This window comes from Protopterus annectens, chromosome 1.part1, assembly GCF_019279795.1.
Source record: "Protopterus annectens isolate FY-2018-M chromosome 1.part1, PAN1.0, whole genome shotgun sequence".
NCBI classification, from domain to species: Eukaryota; Metazoa; Chordata; order Ceratodontiformes; family Protopteridae; genus Protopterus; species Protopterus annectens.
Genome location: NC_056726.1, coordinates 760,148,448 through 760,165,455, shown reverse-complemented (window position 1 = coordinate 760,165,455; position 17,008 = coordinate 760,148,448). Strand labels below are relative to the sequence as shown.

The following is a 17,008-nucleotide window of genomic DNA, read 5'->3' as shown; positions in this document are numbered from 1 at the left end:
GATACAACAGCTGGCCAGCTTCCAAAATTTTCAGGGCACCTTCATTGCTTTCATGCCAACAGAGAGAGGGGGCTAAAGCCCTGAAAAGATAATGCTTGGAATACAACAATAAAAAGTTCATATCCTGGCATAAAAGACAAACAAATCATTACGGAGATGGAGGGAGAAGCAGATACTGCAGTAGTGATCATTCAAACATCCGCTGCTAAGGCATGTTTACTTACACAAGTGTACAACATTCTTCATAAGGATCATGCTGCAGTAGCCTAACGTCTATGGCTAGATTATCATAGCTTAAAATGACTAGATAGAGGAAGGATGAGGGTCCAGGAACCCCTGGAAACTGATCATAGCAAAGCCTGTCACAGACCTTAAAAAGGAATCGTTTTCAGTGTTTTATAAAAAGTGTGGACCAAGTTGCTGCTTCTAGAATATTTCTAGCATCCAACCTTTTCCAAAAAGCCACAGATGAAGCCAAGGCCTTGTCAGAGTGAACCTTGACCATACCTGAAATCATTTTTTTATGGTGGGTATAACAAAAAGTAATATCATGAGACAACCATTTTGATATTGTCTGTTATGACACAGGTTTTCCTTTTCTTTCTTACCTTCACAAGAAATGAACAACTGATCAGTAGTTCTAAAAGATTTTGTTCTGTCAAGATAGTTTCAGAGTTGTCTGTGGACATCCACGGTATGGAGTAACCCTTCTCCCTCATTTTTAGGTTCTGGAAAGAAGACAAGGGGATTGATAGCTTGGCTAAAAGTAAATTTGGATACTAGGCATAAAACAAAGGGTTATTTCTTAATGAAACATTATATTTGTGGAAAATGCGATAATAATGACACACCATGACACTTTGGAACTTGGATACTTTTCTTGCAGAGGTCAGAGAAATTAGTGAGATTCTTTTTCATGTTAAGAACCTAAAGGCAGTCATATCAGCTGGTTCAAATGGAGCAAGAGTAAAACTTTCCAACACAAAATTAAGATCCCAAGGAGGAGTCACCCGTTTCCTATGAGGCTTCTTATAAAACACACCCTTCAAAAACATTTTCACATGAAGTTGCATTGAAAGAGGAGATTCCATGGGGAGACATGCTGAAATAGCCAGCAAGTTACCCTTGATTGAGGAGTAAGGCCAAGGATAGTAACTCACACAAATATGAATTTAAAATAGCTATTAAAACCAAAAATAACTGCAAATCTAAATATTGCTTTAAATATTTAAAAAAGTTAAGAGCTAACACCCAACAATGTTTAGAGCCAGTCCACAATAATACTACACTCTCTGACCCAAAGGAAATAGCTAATATCCCAGATAAGATATTTAAAGCATATTTTACTCCACTCACATTTAAAGTTATTCCACAGGCTTCACGATCTCATTCACTAGCTTTAATCCTATGGAACAAGTTCTTTCAGCCCTCTTAAAAACTAAGAATACTTCATCCACAGGCCCTGATAACATACTAGCTTACCTGGTTATCAGTGCCAAATATGGCCTTTCTTAACCTCTACTTAACCTCTAATTTAAGCCTCTCCATTGGTTACATTCTTGAAGCCTGGAAACAGCCACTGTAATGCCATTACACAAGGGTGGCCCAACCACAGACCCTGGTAGCTATAGACCCATTAGTCTCAATAGCCTCATATGTAAAGCTATGAAGCACATTATCTCAAGACTTCATTAATCTGGACATTGAAAATCTCTTAACCCTGGACCCTCATCAATTTGGCTTTGTCAAAGGAAGATCTTGCCACTTTAGCTTTATTAATTTCTTTGAAAAAGTAATTAAAGCACTGGAAAGTGATTATGCAGTGCATATAACATATCTTGACCTAGCCAAGGCCTTTGAAATTATTCCTCGTACAGGCATTACTGGCAAACTAATAAATATGAATATAAATCCTAATATTGTATAGCAAATAGCTAACTGGTTGTCTGACAGAACCCAAGTACTTAGAGTTGCAGGTTGCAGGTACCACTTCTGATAGAAAAAAGTTATCAGTGATGTACCACGAGGCACTGTTTTGGACCCTCTCTTATTTGGCATATATTTCTCATGCTTTCAGGCCAGCATTCCGGAACTGTAATTAACTAAGTTGCATTTAACTGTAAACTGGGTGTTGTTATTCAGTCTTTAACTGACTCACAATTGCTGCAACATAGCCTTGGACCATGTTGCAACTTATGTTGCATTTATTGTTGACTGGTGCCAGAAAATGGACTCAAATTAAAAGCAAAAAAAAAATGTTGCATAGTTCATTTTGGTAAACAGTTTCACTTACCATATAAGAGATGCACACCCCAAACAGACAATGCTGTAAAAGATCTATGCATTCTTGTTGATAATTCTTGGCACTTGACCATTATGTCTCCACAGTAATTTGGAAAGCTATTTATCTGGCCCATGTAATTTCCAAAGGCATTTGTTTTACATCCAAAAAGTCTTAATTCCTCTTTACTCATATCTTATCAGATCCATCACTGAAAGTAATGCAACTTTTGGCATGTATATGTCAGACCTCAAAGATTCATAAGTAAAATGATCAGTGGCCTCAAAAATCTTAGTTATCAGGAGAAACTGGCAACCCTTTCTCTGTACTCAGTCTCTTACAGACTCTTTTGTGGAGATCTGCCTCTAGCCTTTTAAGCCATGAAAGAGCCAACTCTATCTGACCTCCTGTTCCTTTGCAGAACTAATGGTACCTTAAATACTCTCTTGACAGAACGAATCCTTCATCAGCAGATAAATAAGACACATTGCCATGATAGATTCATATCTCAACGTATCTCTCTCCTTTGGAACAAACTTTCACTATATGTCAAACAAAGCAGCACCCTTGCCACCTTCAAAGTAAACCTAGATAACTGGTTGGGCAGTCTCAAAGTCATCTCTGTTCTGCCTTGTCTTGCCCTTCTTGAGGCCAGAGGGAATTTCTGAATCAAGTTTTTGGCCAAGTTTGAAATGGTCTGCAAACTGATTGCCTAGTACTTGCCTACGAACCTATGAATCCAAATACTGTAGAACCAGAGAAACATTAGTCATGAAAAGGTATGGGTTAGGGTTATTTTTATCTGTTTGAGATGTTCACTGCAGCTGTATCAATTGTTGGAAGACCCCATGAATCAGTTCCCATTCGTGAGTGTCTGTCTTGGTCTTGCTCAGCTTGTCTGCCACACAATTTTGCTCCAATGACAAGATGTCTGTAGAACGAGGCTGTGTTTAAAAGCTATATCCCACACTACAATGGCTAGTTTACACAGAGGGTAAGATTTGGTTACCCATTGCTTATTTATGAACCACATTACTGTTGTGTTGTCTGTAAAGACTTGAAGATGTTGTGAAGACCAGAAAGAGTTGAGAGAATTGAGTGCATTTATAAGAAATAACATTTCTCTTAGGTTTCTCTGTTTAGGTCTGACTTTTTGTTTCGAAGACCCTACATTTTTATCCCCTAGACAATGTCCCCCAAGCAATATCTGAGGTGTCTGCTGTGACTGACTGTGGTGATACAGAAAGGGAGAATTGGAGACCTGAATTCTGAGAAATTTGGTATCTTCATTACAAAACCTCCCTTTTCACAAATCCCAAAACTAGAATTTGACATTTCAGGGAATGTTGATGCTGGAATCAAATAAATTTCAGGTACCACTGGACTTTTCTCATGTGGAGTCTTGCAAGAGGTATCATGAGTATCACAGATCCCATGACAGCCAGAATTCTGACGAATTTCCTTGCTGAGATAGTAATCTGGGTGGAAAAATTAAGAAAAGATCTAAATACAGATCTAATTTTCCTATGGAGTAAAAACTCTTTGAAATTAGGTGTCCAGGGGACATAACAGGAAAAATATCCTGTGAGAAGGATCCAGATGACTTCTGTATGTTCTCTTGGATTCCCAGCCAGTGTATGAAATACCTTACCCAAATGAGAGATTCCTGACACTTTGAAAAAGACTCTGCAAAGATAAGCAAGGTGTCTAAATATGAAAAAATGTGAATACCTTACAATATGTAGTAGGCTTTCACAGGAGCCAGTACCTTTGTGAACATCCTTGGAGCAGAAAATAGACTAAAGGGTAACACAGAGAACTGATAATGTGATCCAGACACAGAAAACCTTAAGAAACATCTGAAATATGGACATATAGGAATGTGATAATATGCATCTTTTAAATCTAAGGTCACTAGAAAACTGAAATGGGTCCTACACGGATTGTCTTAAAGCCCTATCTCTACACTCTGTCTCCTACAGGTTACTGAGAGATGATCTCAGATCCAGGTCTGATGGACCTTTTGCACATCTGCAAAAAGGATTTACAATGCATTCTCAGATCCAGCTGTGATGGCCCTTTTGAACATCTGGAAAACAAACAGCATCAAAACCACTCAATCCAAGGATTAAAATTTTGCTTGTGACAAACGTAAGACATGTTGGTAAGACAGATGTGTGTCTCAGAGGATTCCCATGCTCTGGAACATACTCCCCCACCCATGTGAAACAGAGTCCATTACAAACCCTATCTAAGTGTAACCCTGACCAGTGGATGGGAAATCAGAAATGTATCCAAGGCCTGGCCCTCATGTCTCTAATAGACAGAGGCAGACAGTAATGCCCAAACTAACATGCTCCCCCATCCATGTGAAATAGAATCCATTACAAACCCTATTTAAGTGTAACCTTGACCAATGGATGGGAAATCAGAAATTCATCCAAAGTCTGGCCCTCATGTCTCTGATAGAGAGGAAGACAGTAATGTCCCACATAAACTCTTAGACATACCCCTTCCTAATAAATGCCTATGATACATAGGGACACAATTGAGATGGGTTGCATGGCTAGGCCTATAAAGGCCCTGGTGGTTGTTAGCCTAGTATATACCTATGAACAGGCAACAAAAACAAATAAGTAAATAAATAAACATTCTGAACTTGGAAACCATCACAAATTGATTCAGAAAAAAAGCTCCAGAACTAGTCTCCAAGAATCTTCTTTCTTTGCCAATAGAAACATTCTTGAATAGAACCTTTCTTCTAACTAAGGAGGCAGGACCACTTCTATTACTCCCTGAGAGAGTGGATGTTGAATGACAAGAGGGAAAGAGCAGCGTGGTCGAGCAGATGAGGGGGGAAATCTCTTAAAAAGAAGGTAGAAACTCCCACTGCAGTTTGTAATCTTACTTGATTACGTTCAGAAATCATCTGTCTGAAACTATATGTTGCCAAATAGAGAAATGGAGGTTCAGGCTTTCTGGATAGATTAACAGTTTACCAGGGTGGGAAGGGGTGGGAGAGTTTTGTATATAATCAGACTTACAAGACTGTCCCTTTTTCTGGGGGTTCCCTCCTTTCTTTTTGTAACCTCACTGCCATTGCTTTTTAACCATTTGCTTAGCAGCAGTTTGCTGAGTTTATTTTGCTTGTTAAAGAAGGTTGCAGGTGTGGCATTCAATTCCCTTGGAAACTTGGAGAAGGAAAGCTGAAAAATCAGATATATTCCTTGAATCAACTAATCTCTCTAATGACACTTAAGGACCTTTGTAACAGATGGCCCCAAAATTAAATTGCAATCCAAGGGAGATTTCAAAATTTTATTTTTGACATCTTCTGGAAGGTTTTGAGATGACAGGTAAGGAAACCTCTGCATAACAGTTCCAGTGGCAGAAGCCCTGGAAGAGGCATCCGCAGAATCATAAGCACATTTCAAACTATTAGTAACCACTTGAAAGACAGAAGCAGACACATTACACAAGGTACATTTCTCCCCCGAACTGGGAGCAGATTTTAAAATACTCATATTCCTCAAAAGAGGCAAGCATAAAACTTTGAGAATTCTCAAAACAAGTGATGCAGAAGAATATACTTTTTTTCACAAATCCTTGTCAGGAGGAGAGGGATTGGTATTAACCAAACGTTTAGCAGCAGCAGTGTTCACTAAAACAATAGCTACTGGGTTTGATCTGGGAATGAAAGTATAAAAATGTCCAAGACTGAGGAACATAATCAATCTATCTGCTTTCCATTGAACAGCAAGCTGGCTGTCAGGCAAGTTACAGGCTATGACAAACATTTCCTCCAATGCACAAAGAATACGAGGAACTGGCATGGGTTCTGAAAATCCAGTTGTAATAGGTCATAGTACTTCTTTAGGAACAGTGAAATATAATTTTGTTCACATTGAAAGACAACCAATTAATTCAAGAAACAGTATCAGAGAAAGGGAATCTTTCAAAAGGAATGGCCAAAGCCATATTCACCTCAGAGTCTGAATCAGAACTTTGAAGAGATTAAATAGAATCCATATCATCACAATCAGTTTGAGGTTGATATACTTGAACCTCTTCAGAAAATGAAGAATTTCTTTTCCTTTTACCAAAAAAAAACAGAAGGACTGGAAGACTAAACAGTCTGAACTAAACCCTGAGCTAAGCCCAAAAAATATTCCTGCCAAAAGTGAGTGAGACAGGAGAGGAAATAACTGTAAGCTTCTGGGTTTTTTTTTTTTTTTTTTTTTTACAGGAACTTCTAAAAATATATACCCAGTCTTGCAAGGAAAAAACTCCCTAGGGATAGGCACAACATTCTGGTCAGGCAAAGTAGAATGCCCTGGCCATTCTCCCAAGACTGACATGTATGTCTCTCCCTTGCCCATCAAGGTCACCCAAACAGTCACAGAGGATGTGTCTAACCCCCAGTCCATGGTGGCTATAACAACTACAACACAGGAAACCAGGACAAAAGATGAATAGTCTGTGAAACCAGGAATAGCCACAGCACTGAGTCACCTATCTGTGGCAAAGGCTCTTCATTCATTTTCTTCTTTTTGTGGCTGGAAGAAGGAAGAACCGAAGAACCAGTAGGTAAAGCCAAAAAAGATGTATGATTTCCGGGAAAGCCAATAGTCAGTAAAACCAGGTACAAATTAAAAAACAACTTTTCCCCATACAAAACACAACAAAAAGCAATTTAAACATTTACCCCAGCTCCCAAAAGTAACATAAGAAAGTTTACCTCAGAAAAAGTAGTTCTAAATTAGTTTTAACAACTTTTTGCCACAAAAGCAAAAAAAAAAAAAAGGTGATGCTCCCATATTAAAATCACCTGACAGTAATTAAAATAACATTTTCCTAGCTTTAAAAAAGTTTCACAGAAAACCAATTTCCATCATAAAAAGAAAAGTGGAAGTTTTTTTTTCACCCATAGAGAACTTATCTGCCCAGCACTGGAACAGCGTTAGCTGACAGTCAATCCTCGAAAGCCTACAAGAGGTGGCAGGAAAGCTCCAATGTGCTTATTGTCCAAGCCTATCTTTTTAATCAGCTCAGCTCAAGCTGACTACTGATTAAAGCATGTAGAAAGTGATTGAAGCTTTGGAAGTGTGGTGAATGTTATATCCTTAGCACGATATAACCCATATTGCTAAGGCTACTGCAGCAGTGATCATATGCTGAACATCCAGAGTTCGTTTCACGTGGAGTCTTGTTTGAAATGAAAAAGTATCCATACAGCAGCCTATGAAGGTCAGGCACTGAAATGACTGCAACAGGGAGCTGACCATGTTCACCATTACTCCCACTGCCTTGAAAGGACTTGTTCACAATTTCATACATTTATTCAGGCCTTAAGGCCTGCATGGAACACGCACCTCATGACATCATAACTATTGTTTTCCCAATGTATGCATCCAGTGTTCCATGAATTGAGTCAAAATCAGTACATCTCTCATTTCTAAAGGCAGTTTATTTCACAGACTAGGAAATAGTTGTGTGATGTAATTATCCCCTTTCTTTCTTCTGCTTAAAGTAGCTTCAAAAGTTATACTATTGCATTTCATCATTTGCTCATAGGCAGAATCAATTCCCAAAAAACATGCTATAATTCATCCTTGAAAGGACTAAATGCCCCCCCCCACAGCAGTATATAATTCACAATCAAAAGCAGCGGTGGCTGGTGACTTAAAATTAAAGGGGGGCTGCAGGAGATAGCTGAATGGGTGGGGCCAATGGGAAGGGGTGTGGCCAATTAGAAAGGGGTGGAGCTATGCTCAAAACCACAACAACTGGAACTTTAATTAATTAAATACACTGCTCTGGGTGCCAAACCGTCATTACAAGAGTCCAATCAAGACAAAATGAAGTGTAGAAGAAAAAAATATTTCAATGCATTGGCTACATTACAGTTTACTTAATATCTAGATGGAAACAAGTTTGTGAGGCATGAAAAAATAAATTACTTTTTAAATACATTACTGGAATGCCAGTCAAAATCAAGTATAGAAAAACGAGCAGCACTCAACTCAAACCATTTCTTGTACTGCAGTTCTAATTATAATGTATATTCAGCTTTATAAACTTACCAAGTAACATGCTGAAAGTACCTGATACCCCCACTTGTAAAAATGTTTCTTATCCAAAAAAGACCTGCTGCCTGACAACAACTATCTACTTGTTTCATGGGGAAGACATGATCAAAGTAAAAAATGAACAGCAAACAAGAACAAGCTCAAGATAAATTGCTTAAAGGATTGCTGCACAGGTTATGGACCACACATGACAGATTGGCATTCTGTTGATGACTGCAAGTCTCCAACAAATGTACTGAGCTTCTGAAAATACTGTAATCGTGTCCTTTATTAGAAATACAGTCATGATTTTCAATACCTAAGGCTTACATGTTATCTAGTTATGTAAATATTCCCTGCATGGCAACAACAAGGCTTTCAATGTTGGTAATTCTTTAACAGTATGCTTATTAAAGCTTACTTGCATCTTACAACCTCCGACAAGCTTACCTGATGGTCAATAAAGCATTGCTACTTAAACATAGAGCAACAGGGCACTGCAACAGCATGCATTTTCTGAATAAGAAGAAGCATAAATCAAAAGTATAAAAATATGACACAAAACCAGAACGTTCAGCAAAATCAAGGACAGATGAAAAGCCACTGTCGTACTTGTGTCTACCTTGGATGGGGGAATACTCTGCACACTTACACTGTATAACTGCTCCTTGCCTTGCTTGGACACATCCAGGGAGTGGGGTTCAACAAGTATGTCACAATTTGATATGTCTCTGCCTGACGGTGATGGCTCCGACACTCATACCTCTCAACCTCAGAGCAAGAAATCTGGACAAAGCCATACAAAGAAGTGGGACAAAGGCCCAAAAATAAGGACACTTTTTAAATATTGCTCATATAAACTTAGAAAGATAATAGAATAGTAGTAGGTCTTGCATTAGATTAATTTTTTGAAGGGTATGAAATCTGAAACTCAAATGTCTGCCATTATTTTCTAACTTCAATCTTTAATGAATTGCCACTAATTTGCCAGAAAAAGTACAGTTTTGTACCTACCATAAATGTAGATGTTCGAGGATCTACATTGCTGCAGTCATGACCTGTGGGTAGTCCGCTGTCCTCGGTCGGCCCGAATACCAAAGGGCTAGGCTGGCGTCGGCCATTGTCGCTTAGAGCTGACGTCAGTACGCAGTAGTACTTAAGCGCATGACCGACGCCATATCCTCAGTCTTTCTTGCCCCAGATGTCAGAAGGCCTAAAAGGAAAGGCCAAAGCCAAAAATAGGAAAAGCCCAACAACCCCCAGTGTGTAAGTAAAGAATATCTCCAAACGAAACCCAGCAATCCCAACCTATAGAGGGGAAGGAGGGAGGGAAAATTGGACTGCAGCAATGTAGATCCTCGAACATCTACATTTATGGTAGGTACAAAACTGTACTATGTTCTTCGTCTCACATTGCTGCAGTCATGACCTGTGGGTAGAATCCCAAAGCAAAGGAAAAGGGAGGCTGGCAAATTACAAAGAATTAGGGGCTGCTAACATGCCCTGTAAAACTGCAGTGGCAAACCCAGCCCTGGACTTGGAATAGAGAGGGAGATGGTAATGCTTAGTGAAAGTGTGTACAGAACTCCAAGTAGCTGCTTCCAAAATATCCTTAGTAGCTACACCCCTCAAAAATGCAGTAGAAGTGGCAGTAGCCCTAGTAGAATGAGGCCTGATCCCAGCAGGGACATCCTTCCCATGATGAGAATAACAAAAGGCAATACAATGACCAATCCACTTTGAAATAGTTTGCTTAGAAACAGCTTTCCCCTGCGAACTCAAAGCAAAAGAAACAAACAACTGTTGAGTCTGTCTGAACTCCTTAGTTCTGTTCAAGTAGTAACGTAACTGCCTATGGATATCCAAAGAATGCAAGACTTTTTCCCCTTTATTTTGAGGTTCAGCATAAAAAGTAGGCAAATGAATAGACTGATTCAAGGCCACACTAGAAATCACTTTAGGCATAAAAGTAGGGTTAGTCCACAAAGAAACTCTATCCTTATGGAATATCAAAAAAGGTTCAACTGCCATGAGAGCCTGCAATTCAGATACCCTCCTGGCAGAGGTAATGGCCAACAAAAAAGCAGTCTTCCAAGACAAAACTTCAGTTCAGACGTAGCTGCAGGTTCAAAAGGAGGTAAAGTAAGTTTCTCCAAAACAAAATTGAGATCCCAAGAAGGAGTAGGAGCTCTACGTGGGGGTCTTATATTCTTTGCCCCTCTAAGAAATTGTTTGAACAAAGGATGGGAAAATAAAGGAGGGTCACAATCATAGTGAGCAGAAATGGCTGCAGCATGAACCTTCACAGAAGAGAATGACAAACCCTTGTCCAGTAATTCAGTAAGGTACTGTAGTGCAAAACTCAAATTAGGCACTGAAACATCAAAACCCTTTGCAGTGCTCCAAAGAAAAAATCTCTTCCATTTATCAGCATAAACTTTTCTAGGGCTAGGCCGCCTAGCTTCCAAAATGACATCTAAAACCTGTTGAGGAAGCTGAGACCCCACCGGCTCCATCACAGAATACGCCAGGCTGTCAGATGGAGGGACTGCACCTGAACATTAAGAAAATGATTGTTTGACTGGGACAACAAATGAGGAACCTGTGGCAGAGGCCAAGGAGGCTCCTGGATTAAACTCCTCAGCAAAGGATACCAATGTTGACGTGGCCAGTCTGGTGCTATTAGAATCATGCAAGGCTTGTCCCGTCTGACTTTCAAGAGTACCTTGGGGAGAAGAGGCAGAGGAGGAAAAGCATAAACGTGAAGGTTGTTCCAACTGAAAGACAGAGCATCCTCTTTCCAAGCATCTGGGTGGAACATCTTTGTGCAAAATTTTGGGAGTTGAAAATTCAGTGGGGAAGCGAATAGATCTATGTCTGGAGTTCCCAAAGCCACAGTCAATTGTTTGAAAATCTGAGGATCCAGTTTCCACTCGTGGGGATCCACCATTTGTCTGCTCAAAATATCTGCTAGGGAGTTCTGTGCTCCTGGCAGAAACCTTGCTTGAAGATTGATTCGCAAACCCAGAGCAGTCTCCCATAAAATCATTGCTTGTCTGCAAAGAGGGTAGGAATGGGTTCCCCCCTGCTTGCTGATGTACCACATGACTGTTGTGTTGTCCGTTTGTATCAACACCTGTCCTGGCTGAAGGAGTTCCTTGAATGCCATCAAAGCAAATTGAACTGCTAACATCTCCTTCATGTTGATATGCAAATGTAGTAGTTTGGGAGGCCACATGTCTTGTATCCATTTTCCATTGAAGTGTGCTCCCCAAGCCAAGTCCGAGGCATCCGTCGTTAGGATCTGACTCGCCTCTGGTCTGGACACAGAGAGTCCCTTGTTTAGGTGACATTCCTGAGCCCACCAAAGTAATTCTTTCTGGATGCAAGGTATAATCCGAATGACAGTGTCCAAACTGTGGCAGTGTTGAGCCCACACACTTTTGAGATACCATTGTAGCTTCCTCATATGCAGTTTGGCATTGGGAAGTACTAGAATGCAAGATGCCATGAACCCCAAGGCTTGGAGGACTGTCCTTGCAGTCAGCCTGGACACTACTGATAACTGCTGGAAGTAGAGAGGAGGAGTTCTTTGTTTGTCCGGGGTCAGAAATGCCATCTGAGAGGCTGTATTCAGTCTCACACCCAGAAAGCACATGTCCTGAGAGGGCACTAGACTGGACTTTATTTCGTTCACAGTATACCCTAGGCACCTTAAAACTGTCATTACATAGTGGAGATGCTGTAGTAATTTGTCTTTGTTTTGAGCAAGAATCAGGCAATCGTCCAAATAAGGATAAATTTGTATTCCTCCCTGTCTGAAGAAAGCAATCACAGGAGCCAGAACTTTTGTGAACACCCTGGGCGCAGTAGATAAGCCAAAGGGCAATGCAGAGAATTGATAATGTAAAGTACCAGCCCGAAATCTCAGGAATCTCCTGCAGCTGGGCTTGATAGGGATGTGAAGATAGGCCTCTTTGAGATCCAGGGTTACCATCCAATGATCTTTGCCTATCATAGGCAGAAGTTGTTGTAATGTTAACATCTTGAACTTTGGAATTTCTAGATAGGTGTTGAGAATGGACAAATCCAGAATTGGCCTCCAAGTGGTTCCTTTCTTTGGCACCAGGAATAGACGGGAATAAAATCCTAGGCCTACTTCTGAAGGAGGGACCACCTGAATTGCCTCCATCTGCAAAAGTAAAGAAATCTGCTTCTGAGCCTCCAGCCTTTGCTGAGGAGGCACATCCGACATGCCTTTGAAAGGAGGAAATGTGTGAAAATAAAACTTGTAACCTCGATTTATTATATCCAACACCCATTTGTCTTGGGTGATCAAATTCCAGTTTTCTTTGAAAAGTCCCAACTTTCCTCCCAGTGGAGCTGCCAGTAAGGGAGGGTCTGGCAGCGGAAGATACAGGTCATTGGGTCTGCTTACGAAAGGGTTGACCCCTGCCCTCACCAGAAGACCGTGCAGGAGAACTCCAAGTCCTAGGTCTGAAGGAACCCTGAGCGTGAGCCCTGCCTCTACCACGTCTAGACCTGCCCTTAGGCTGATAATCCGAAGAAGGATAAGCCCAACCCCTAGCAGGCCAATTCCTACAAAAATTAGGGGGCTGCACCTGCAAAAAATCCTTGACCGTCTGCATAGACTTAGCCTTATCTTCCATCTTTTTCAAAATTGATTCCACAGGAGGACCAAAAAGAACTTCAGATTGAAGAGGAGCATCCAAAATCCGAGCCTTTACATGTTCTGACAAATTTTGATCCTTAAGCCAGGCATGTCTACGAATAACTGAACCTGTAGCAGCCACCCTAGAAGAAGCCTGAAGAGCATCAAAACCACACTGCAAAGAATGCTTGCCAACTTGATCTGATGCATGAACCAACTCCTGGAGCTCCTTACACTCTATACCCTCAGATAAAGCCTCCACCTTAGACTTCAACTGGCCTAATAAAAAATTCTGATACTTCAGCATATGAAATTGGCAATTCAAAGCCCTCATAGCTAACGTAGAGGAGGTGTACACTTTTTCCCCCACCTGTCTAACGCCCTAGAATCTTTATCCAAAGGGACTGGATTTTTAGCCACAGAAGCCTTAACACCCTTAGGTCCTTGAATAATGGTTTCCGGATCAGCCCTAGGACTCTTATACAAGTACTTAAGAGCTTCTGGAATTCTGTAATACCTGTCAGGCTTAACAGGGGCCGGAGGCAGAGAATCAGGATTAAGGGAAGATTCAGAAAACACATCCTGAACAACATCCAAGACAGGAGGAATAGCCAAGGGCCTATGTTGTGGCAGAAATAAAAATTCCCTAAGCCTTTTCCGAGAATCTGAAAAATCTTGACCTTCCCACTTGAAATGCTCCCTCATGGTATGTAAAGTTTCAGAAAAGGAAAAATCTTCTGGAGGAGAAGCAGAAGGACAGGAGTCCTCTGCATCCGAATCAGAATAGGAAGGAAAATCCTGAATTTCTTCAGCTGAGGAATCAGAGTAGTCCGAGGAATGATCCATTCCCTCTAAATCTGCCTCCACCCTAGGCCTTTTCTCTGGGGGGGGGCATAGAACCCCTGAGCAAAGTAATCAAGTCCTCCGCCATTTTCAACATATGTTTTTTAGGAACAGGGGCTGGAGAGCTAGAAGAATGACCAGGTCCAACAAGACCAGGTTTGGCCTTAGCATGGCCTTTAGCCACTGAAGTAGAAGGCCTGATAACCTTTTGTAAGGATGGAACTACTGAAACCTGAGAAGCACCCTCGGCCTGTCCTAACTCCTGAGAGGCCAACTCCTGTAAAAGTAAAGGTTCCCCCTGGGATTCAGCCGAACCCTCGGCAGGATCCATAGATTCAACCGGAGGCTCCGAAGAACCGGCGTCCGCAACGGACGACTCATCCGGTTTAGATCTCAAAGATTTATCCTTACGCTTCTTAGCGGTAGCGGGCGTCGGAGGATCCGACGGCATGTTATAGTTACACCGCTTACCGAAAACAAGCCTGGCACAGTCTAACCTTCGCTTAATGGTGCGCTTATTAAATCTAGCACAAAAGCGACACCCGACTACGTCGTGCTCAGGCCCTAAGCAAGGAATACAGAGAGAATGATAATCCCTATGAGGTATCTGTTTCCCACAAGAAATGCAATTATTAACTTTTTCTGACATCCGGATAACTGAGGCAAGAAAAAACAAAATTTCCCCAACGGGGTACTTAGCCAACTTGGTCTTCGGTCTGAAACTCGGTAAATGAAAATTTCAGAACGCCGAACGGCACTCGCAAACACTGCTTCTGCTTCGGACCACGCGGCAAGAAAGACTGAGGATATGGCGTCGGTCATGCGCTTAAGTACTACTGCGTACTGACGTCAGCTCTAAGCGACAATGACCGACGCCAGCCTAGCCCTTTGGTATTCGGGCCGACCGAGGACAGCGGACTACCCACAGGTCATGACTGCAGCAATGTGAGACGAAGAACATCCACAATTTTATGAAAAACGGACCAAAAATGTGATGCAAAAATATAAAATTGCCACACAATACAGGTGGGAACCTGTCAAAGAAGGGATACCTTTTTAATATTAGTACTGTTAACTTGAGCAGCTGACAAAATAAGAAAATCTACATGCATTTCTGAAATAAAAGTAATCTATAACTCTGATCATTACAGTTATTTATAATTGTAAACCCTCCATGTTTTCTTCCAAAATTGCCATTTTGTGGAGGGATTAATGGGGGAGAGCAACATTTTGAGCCAAAACTGGGGACAGTTGAGAGGTTTGAATATTCCTAATTCTATAGAGCGATTTATTTGCACATACCTCTCAACCTCTTAATGTAGGAAATCTGGACAAGGCCCAATATAATGGGGAACATACAAACAGTACTAAAATTGCTCTTGTATAAACTTAGACAGTTGATAGAACAGCATGTCTTGCTTTAGCATGCATTTTTCTGAAGAGTATGAAGTCTGACACTCAGGGTCTGTCATTATTTAGTGACTTAATTCCTAAATGATTTGCCAGAAAACCACAAATTTTATGAGGAACAAACCAAAAATAAGAAGCAAAATTCTATTCATTCTGCAAAAATCTGGAAAGTTGAGAGGTATAGTTCAGCCAGGGCTGTCTTTGAGTTTGCTGCCCTTCCCCCCTCACAAAATTATGGTCGAATGGAGCCTCCCCCCTGCAGCCATCCCAATGTCCCATTCCTTGGTTATTTCGCCCAATTTACCATAAAAACTGTAATGTGCATACTGCTTTACTTCTGCAATGATTTTGATTTCATTTGAAAGTTTTATTTTGCATTTTATAGCACAAACGCTAACAGATATCTGATAAACAAAGCAATGCAGTCTCACAATGAAAATAGACTTGGCATTAAAACCACCCTGGTCTTGAAACTCACATTCATTGAAACAGCATTGAAACCCACATTCAAAGAAAATACATTTTGCCAGTGGCAGATAAAGATTAACTTTGGGCTGTTTTCAAATTACAGGCCCCTTGCACACGAAACATACACATGCTCTTTGATACACCTTCCTGATCGTATTAAATTATATTCCTTGTACAATAAAGTACAGTTTTAGAGGGGGTTTTAAATTTATTGTTTTAACATTTTTTCCAGTAAACAATGAAACAAAATGCATGCATCAATAATGACAAAACTACTCAATTCAGAACATTTCCATCATAAAAGTCTACTCCAACTTCTACAGTCCACTAGTATCAGTAAATATGCACAATCTCTGAAGAAGTAAAAGTAATCTAAATAATTCCACATTAAAGAGATATGTAACTAATGAAGAGGTTGTTGCTAGCAAACAACTTTATATTTCATTGTTTCATATAAAAAAGCAAGCACAGATTTAAGTCAGCAGTCCATCAACAGGCACTGGCACAAATGACATATAGTGTTTACATTGAGAAGAAAATAGGAACAGTTGCCACACAATACTTGTATATTACATCAATGTGATGGTAGGCTAGGGTGACGCACACATATTGTGATAATTCCTAAGGTAATTTGGAAAATACATTTACATTGGTTAGGAAACAACAGATAAAATGTGATTTAGAAAACTGCAACTTAAACTGGTTAAACAAAACTGATAGAATATAACAATACAGCAAAAAATTCAGATGACAATACTCTCATAGCAGCAACTATGTACTGTATGCATCTGCCTAGTGCCTACCTCAGTCAGTTTAATTCGGTCTCTTTCACAAAGAAAGTTAAGTCTCTCTCACTCTCTCTGTCACTCAGTGACTGCTGCTAACTTGCTAAGCAAACCACCAGCAAGGCAAGGCAGCACCAACACTGCAGGCAAGCTGAAAAAAACAAAGTTTTTATTTATTTATTTATTTTTTAATTAGTTTTACTAACCGGTCCGAGCTCCATAACACAGTTAATCAAAATACTGTGCTACAGCCTACAGGATATTAATATTGATCTGATTGGTTCTCGCTCTCTTTTTTATGAAGAGAGCGAGAACCAATCAGTAGCCATCAAGCCGTCCACGTCACGTACGTGACTGCGGACGTGGCAGTCCGACCCCCCCCTTCTAATTTTTTGTGCGGTTAAACCGCCTAGACTTCTGGGCATCACACTGATGCCTTCTCATTAATCTAGACTGCTTTGCCCACAGTCCGGCACATTTA

General features: G+C 40.6%; 1 protein-coding gene across 1 annotated transcript in view; it reads right to left on the bottom strand.

Moving 5' to 3' along the window:
- Positions 1-17,008, bottom strand: part of KIF24 (kinesin family member 24) — a 2,255,161-nt gene that overhangs the window by 1,946,654 nt on the left and 291,499 nt on the right. The window lies entirely within an intron of this gene.